Source organism: Euleptes europaea, chromosome 13, assembly GCF_029931775.1.
Source record: "Euleptes europaea isolate rEulEur1 chromosome 13, rEulEur1.hap1, whole genome shotgun sequence".
Taxonomy (NCBI): domain Eukaryota; kingdom Metazoa; phylum Chordata; class Lepidosauria; order Squamata; family Sphaerodactylidae; genus Euleptes; species Euleptes europaea.
Window position 1 is genome coordinate 24,072,770 of NC_079324.1, and position 7,663 is coordinate 24,080,432.

At 41.6% G+C, this 7,663-nt stretch overlaps 1 pseudogene; it reads right to left on the reverse strand.

Annotated features, from left to right (window-relative positions):
* Window positions 1-1,999: 1,999 nt before the first annotated feature.
* Window positions 2,000-2,178, reverse strand: LOC130486626 (U2 spliceosomal RNA; annotated as a pseudogene).
* Window positions 2,179-7,663: the final 5,485 nt, after the last annotated feature.

Below are 7,663 nucleotides of genomic sequence, written 5' to 3' on the forward strand. Positions count from 1 at the left end.
TGGTGACCCCTTTTGGGGTTTTCATGGCAAGAGACTAACAGAGGTGGTTTGCCAGTGCCTTCCTCTGCACAGCAATGCTGGTATTCCTTGGTGGTCTCCTATCCAAATACTAACCAGGGCTGACCCTGTATAGCTTCTGAGATCTGACGAGATCAGGCTAGCCTGGCCCATCCCATGTTGGAATTACTATGTTTTCCCCCCAATTCAGGATGGACAGAATGGGGAAATGGGCTTACTGAGCATTTTACTCTACAGCATCTTTGTAAGACAAATTGCAGGTGACTAGCTTGTTGCCTGAAGATGGATGCTCACTGCAATTAAGTTTTCCAAATACAGACAGCAGTATTGTGCAAATGGTCTTATAATGATATAAAGAAATATCTACTTCCTTGCCTGTTTCTGTTCCCTTTTGACATATGCAGTGAAAAGTGAGATGATAAGGAGAAAGAAAGAAAGAAAGAAAGAAAGAAAGAAAGAAAGAAAGAAAGAAAGAAAGAAAGAAAGAAAGAAAGAAAGAAAGAAAGAAAGAGCATTATCTATATTATTTTGAGGTTGTCTGTCTGTTCACAGTGGGGAATTTGCCAGAGTAGGTTAGGTATGGCCAGCTGGAGAAAAACAAGTTTCTAGTTTCAACCTGGCATTTGTGCTTAACTCTTGGTCACATGCTGGGGCCTAACTTCAGCCTTCTTTCCACTCCACAGGGTGCAGGATTGTGGCTTTGAAGATTAGTTTCTTGAACTGTACCAATAGACTTGCTAATGGATTAATTACAGCAGTATTTTTTTTTAAAAAAATAGCATAATACAGCTGTTCCCTTAAGTCCCAAATGTTATTCAACAATTATTTGCAAGACCAAAGCAAGGTTCTTAAAAATAACCCTGTCAAGTAAGAAAATATTGAAGAATGTGTGGCAATATGTTTTTCCCCCTTTTGATTCAAATTAGAGAGTTAACAAATGCCACCTGTGTTGCTAAAGAAAGCCCACTTTTTGAAACAGCGAAGATTAGGTGCAAACAAAGATTCAGGTTTTATATAATTGCTCATCATTGACTCTGCCGTCCATTATCTAGCTCACTTTGAGCTTAAGCAGTTGGACCTAGATGGCATGTGCCACCATACTCACAGTGTAAAATGGGGCACGGGTGCTCCATGAGGGCATGGCATATTGGTATGTGATCAGATTGCACAATTCTTTCTGGCCGAGGCTGTTTGTAAAGATACAAAGCCTGAGTGGGGAACTATGCAAAGAGACAGCCACCAGCCTCCTTTGTGGGTGGATACCTTTGGCTTAAAAAAGTCTTTCTTTAATTTTTTTTAAAGGTGACATACTTGCAGCTAGGGATGGATAAATCTAGCCTTTTTTAATTTCTTTTTTGTTCCATATAGTGTCCATATGAATGGTTTTGTCTTTTTTTTTTTTTTGCTGGTATTAATGATATGATTCTTTGACAATAGATGCAGTTGATATGGCATTTATGCATACAATGTACATCATTTCTATCCACACTCTTACAGTTCATGCTGCATCTGGCACCAGAGTGTAGATCAAAAAATCCATACAATGAGGCCAGGTCCAGAACGGTGAGATGATTGTAGAAATCTGGGGAGAAGGAGCAAGGTGGTGGCAGAAGGGTGATGAGCAGGCCTAAGAAAGTCGCAATGGAAATAGGAAAGCTATTTCACAATTTGATGGGATCCCAAGGTATAGTCGGGAGGCATGCAATTCAGAAATCTTGTGGAAGCAAAGCCAGTCGGGTCAGGGCAGTGCCCAGATGGTAGATCTTTTTGGAACTTATGATGCCACTTCATTAATTTAGATGTTTATACTCCATTTTTCTTCCCAATTTGTCCCCAAAGTAGGTGACCTCATTGTTCTCCTCTCCTCCATTTTGTGCTTACAACAAACACCCTGTGAAGCAGATTAATCTGTGAGTGACTGGCCCAAAGTCCATGGCAGACTGAAGGTACAAATTTAGGTCTCCTAGATCTAACCCACTCAAATCACTACTCACACTTCTGCCTCTACTGTTTTAATAGCAGTTTGATGCTTGGAGAGGATAGAGCTTGATCTCCCACACTGACAAATCCGTTTAATATATACTCCTCAAATAAAGGATGTATCAGACATTAAACTGGTAAGAACAGATATTGTACTTAGCCCAAAGGCTAAAAAGTGAACTGAGTTCCATGTAAGAAAGATAAAACATATAAACGTATCTTGCTTAGTGCAGGATTGTAGCCCAGGCCTATGAAATTCATTACAGAACCGTTTTTACAGAAATCTTTCATTCTGATTGATGCTTTTAAAGATATAACAATTTTCTTCTTGCCAAAGGTGAATTTTCTCTGCAAAAAAAGAAGGGGAAAAGCAACCCCTTTCAGAAACAGCAAAGGTCCACCATGAACTAAATATTAGTTTATAATTTTTTTCCCTCCAAACTTTTTGGACTTCTGAAATTTGAAAGCTACACACCCCACTGTTTCTAAAGCTTCTGAGTATAATTAAGAGCAATGTGATTTATACACCTGCAGATAAAAGCCATAAAAGATCTCATTATCAAGCCAATGTATCTTGTAATTAATTTCATTTTTAGCTCTGTAATTAATTAGCTCCTGTAACTAATGCTGGGGTGGCAATCATGGTCCCACTATGGGAGTGGGTATTTTTGTGAGGGAGATAATGGAACACCAGTCCATGAGCGATTGTTCAAAGATTTCCCTGTGTTTAGAATTGTATATGGCAAGAATATGTATGTCTAATACTCGACCTAAAATGTCATCTTGGTGAGGTATTCATTCAGCTTGAGAAATTAGGCTTTTGGGAGGAAAAGTAGGGAAGGGGCTATTTTGCATCCTGAGGTGTCTTGCTGCAGGACACCATTGATTTGGCGGCTCAGTTGGTCCACACAGATGTAAACAATGGTGGACTCGCAGGGGCAACATTCCAGCAAATGTCTGGGTAGGAATCGACCATCTGCCCCATTTTCAGCCATAAATACAAACAACTGGAGCTGATGCAAAATGCATTTCTTGTCTATTGAGAAAAACCTCCGTGTTTCAATGGGAAGTCCAGCTAACAAACAGGGATCTTGCTGTGCATAATGTGTATACATGTATGTGTTTGTATAATATGCGGTTGTACCACTGTGAGTTGATCATCTGGGTCCTGAACTCATACCAAAAATTCCGCTATGATTGGGTGGCTTGGAAGTAAATGGGCCAGGTCTCCCACTACAGCTTGACTGGCCAGCAAGGGGCGAGGAAATATAGGGGGAGCTTAAGCATTGTGCCAGCATGCAATGTTACACTTGGTTTTAACCTGAAATGATGTCATTGTGTGGTGGTGATGATCTAGGAGTCACCAAACATTCTATGGTTTAACCATAGAAGAGATTGTCTGCACCACCCAAACCCCCAAATCCCACCACTGGGTTTCCAGCTTTAGCTGGGAAGCAAAATGAGAAATGCAAAAAAAGACAGAAGAGTGTTCAAAATTCCTAGAGCAGTGTCCCCCATGTCCCTGCTCCCCCCAAGTTCCTTTCCTAAGAAGCACAAGAGCTGGGGTGGGTGGGTGGAGAGAAGCATTCGATAAGCTCTGAACATTAAAAAAAAACATGCATTGGACTACACATAGAATGGACTACACATAGGGCTGCCAACTCTGGGTTTGGAAATACCTGGAGCTTTTTGGGGTGGAGCCTGAGGAGGGCAGGATTTGGGAAGGGGAAGGGCTTCAATGCCATAGAGTCCAATTGCCAAAGCAGCCATTTTCTCCAGGTGAACTGATCTCTATCAGCTAGAGATCAGTTATAATAGCGGGAGATCTCCAGCTACTACCTGGAGGTTGGCAACCCTAACTACACATGCCCCATATCAATATTTACACTGATCAGATTGCTCACATGCTGTCACTTCCTGCCAAATTCCTGCTGGGGGTAGGGGATCTTACACACACACACACGCGCGCACACACACACAGATATGCTTGTATGATTTTGCCTAAATTCTTACCTGTGTAATATACATATTGCACACTGGTACAGAGCATGTTGTATTGTCATCCCATCCTTCTTCCAGGAAGCTGAGGCCAGTATGTGTGTGTGTGTAAAGTGCCGTCAAGTCGCACCCAACTTATGGCGACCCCTTATGGGGTTTTCAAGGCAAGAGACTAACAGAGGTGGTTTGCCAGTGCCTTCCTCTGTATAGCAACCCTGGACTTCCTTGGAGGTCTACCATCCAAATACTAACCAGGGCTGACCCTGCTTAGCTTCTGAGATCTGATGAGATCAGGCTAGCCTGGGCCATCCAGGTCAGGCCCGAGGCCAGTATACAAGGTTCTATCTTCTCCATTTTATCTGCACAACAACCCTGAAAGGTAGAGTAGGCACAGAGGGAATGTTGTCATCACCCAGTGGGGATTTGAACTTGGGTCTCGATCATATTATGCCTTTCAAGCTGGTTGTCTATGAAGCTAAGAGAGCGTGATATCAATGCACAGTATTATGAGTGGGGTGAGCTAAGGAAATGAAGTTTTAAAGCCTGGTTGGAAGCCCCCCCCCCCCTTTTATTTGTTTGTTTGTTTTCAGTAACTGCCTCCAGATTTTAGGGAAGATTATCTTTGAGTCATTTGAGCGGGATCTGTGAGTCGTGACTTCATCTGAAAGTTAAGTCCATGCTGAGTTGCATTCAGACTCCCCAGGGGGAGAGAGCTCTGCTAGATGAATACCAAAGAAAAAAAACAAAAAAACCTGGAGGTTATGCTATAAAAGAGCCTACATAATACTCTGAATTTCAGCGGGGAAGTTACGTAAGAATCACTTAAAGGATTTCTAAGAGGGCTTTTACAAAAAAAAACCTAATAGTTACGAAGTCTAAGACTAGTCGGTTGAAACAGGAAAGGAGAAATAGCATCCATTTAAAGGCTACACCTGTTACTCTAATTGTGCAGGGCACGCTGGGTCACCTTTACCTGCCAAAAAAACCTTTGGAACTGTCAGTTGCCTAAAAAGCTTGTTAGCTTCACTCTCGAGCACACAGAGGCTTCCCCCCCCTTCACCAATATTAAGTCATTCAATTAATAACTATTATTTTGTTCTATAAGCTCATCTGTAGAACTGTAGCTTCCAGCAACAGTTAATTTGGAAGATTTTCTTTTGGAACGCCGGCTGCCATTTTGGTCTGCTTGCCATTTCAAGATGACCTTTTTCATGTGTGCTCTCTCTCTCTTTCTACACACACACACACACACACACACACACACACACACACTCCTTTAACAGTCCAGCACACATTTTTCCCCATTAGCATTTTCCATGCAAGCTCGATTTTGTATATCAAAAAGGCAGGCGATGGTAAGGTTATGGCCCAGGTACATTAGCAAATCCCTCTTTAACCTCACTTTCACGGATGATTTAGGCTGCTGAATGTCAGAACTCCTTTGTGAGTCACATCAGAAGGCGCCTTAACCCTGTGCAGTTTTTGGCGGCTGCCTTTGAAAGCTCTAGATTTCCGGGAGAATAGCGAACTCTGAAAAGCTTTCACTGACCCAAAGACTGGAGCAGCTTTTCAGCTGAGGCCTCATTTAAGCAATTCGGTCAGTATGGACATTTTTTATGGGTGTGTGTGTGGGGGGGGATTATGTTGTCATTGTGAATAGTATCAGTCCGCTCATTGATCATTTGTTTTCCTTATGGATTAGGGTTGCCAACCTCCAGGTAACAACAGAAGATCTCCTGCAATTACAACTGATCTCCAGCCGACAGAGATCAGTTCACCTAGAGAAAATGGCCGCTTTGGCAATTGGACTCTATGGCATTGAAGTCCCTCCCCTCCCCAAATTCCACCCTCCTCAGGCTCCGCCCCCAAAATCTCCCACCGATGGCAAAGAGGGACCTGGCAACCCTTCTATGGATGTCCTATGGATCTTTTTATACTATGTATGCTATAATGGGAGGCTTTGCTGATCTATTGGAAATAAGTAAATGTATTTGTAGATGGCCATAGGCCTTTACAAATCATTGTCATTGCTGATCTACTGATTACTCAAATAACGTTGAAAGGGGTGTGCATGTTAAAGGGAAAACTCAGTGTAAGAAAATAGAAAATGGTGTGGGAAATAAAGCAGGTTTTCAGACTGAACCAGAAGGGATGAGAAATTCAGTATCACCTCTACTATTTTGCTAGCCTTGGCAATGATTAATTTATCTATTTTTGCTTTATTTGATGGTCTATGACTGCAGATAAATTATTGATTGATTGATTTATCTTTTCTCCACCCTATAACTAGTAGCAGATTCAAAGAGGCAATTTTGTTCCCTTGACAAGTTTTTCCCTCCTTTTTCTGAAGCCTTTTTTCCGTATTACACAAAAGGGATTAGAGAGACAAAAAAATGGCTGAAGAAAAGAAAAGTAGGATGGGAGAAATCAAAGTCAGTGGGGGATTAAGTATTTTATATATTGAAACTTTTCATGATTTAAACTTACGTTCCATTACCACCATTTATCCTTAAAGGTAACATTTCTTGTAACTTTTCTGTAACAAAGGGGCATGGAAATCCCTGTGTTTTTTCTCTCCCCACATTACATTCAAATAGCCAGTTTCCCTTACTGTAGGCTCTTCCAGATACTGAAGACAATGGCGCCTCTTCTGAAGCTAGTAATTGTTCCTTGTTCAGGATTGTTCACTAAGGACACCCGAACAGGAACAGCTGGGTGCCTCTCCTGGAAATCTAAATTGCTTCCTCAGCTAATGTTCTCAGGATCCTCTTCCTCCATTTTCTTCTCTGTCCCTCTGCCAGAACACAGGCTTCTTTCTTCAGACAGCTCTTCTTCTGATGTACTGCTGTTTTCTTCAGCTCTCTTTGCTGCCAACAACAAAAAGAATAGTGGAAGTCCTGCATCTGACCTTTTAATCTGGCTGGCCAGCCATTTCAGCCAAACAATGGTTGATATGTTGATACATCTCAGGCCCCCAACTTATTGGTTCTTACCAAAAAAACCCAGTGAGAATACACAGATTGTCTACTAACTGTTCAGTCATAAATTTAGTCAATGATAAATGATACATTTGGATTCCTCGGTCCCATATAAATAGGAGATGGAGTCTCTGCAATCCTCACACAGTGAACCATTTTCTTGGTGACAGTAACTAAAGGAGATGGGGATTAGCAGGCAGTGATGAAGCAGCTGGGGCCATGGCTGCAGCATGATACTTTGCTGGAGCCTGTCTTTTGCAGAAAGCCAAATTCTGCAATGAATACTCTTTCATATCATTAGGTTATGAATAGGTTTGTTTGAAAGTCTGCCATTCCAGTTCATGCCCTGCTTGCTGGCACAAGCAAGGAGATGGTGGTTTAGCAGATTGTTTAGAGCCACATAGTAAAAAGGAACAAAAATATTATTTCAGATTTTTGAGTTGAGACTTACCACTTAGGTGTTTCTATGTGCCTTTGGAGTTTGTCCATGAACCCAGATAATCTCATGAACACGTCTTGCAGATATTTCTTGAAGAGGCACTGCTGACTGCACAGATACAAAAAGCATAAAATGAATTCTGTCCCATGTCAGTCATTTAAAGGTTGTATCTGATGGCACAGGTGCTAAGAGGGAATGAGCTGCAAGTGATTCCATGCTTTATAGAAGTTGGTTAATTTAATGTCATGAA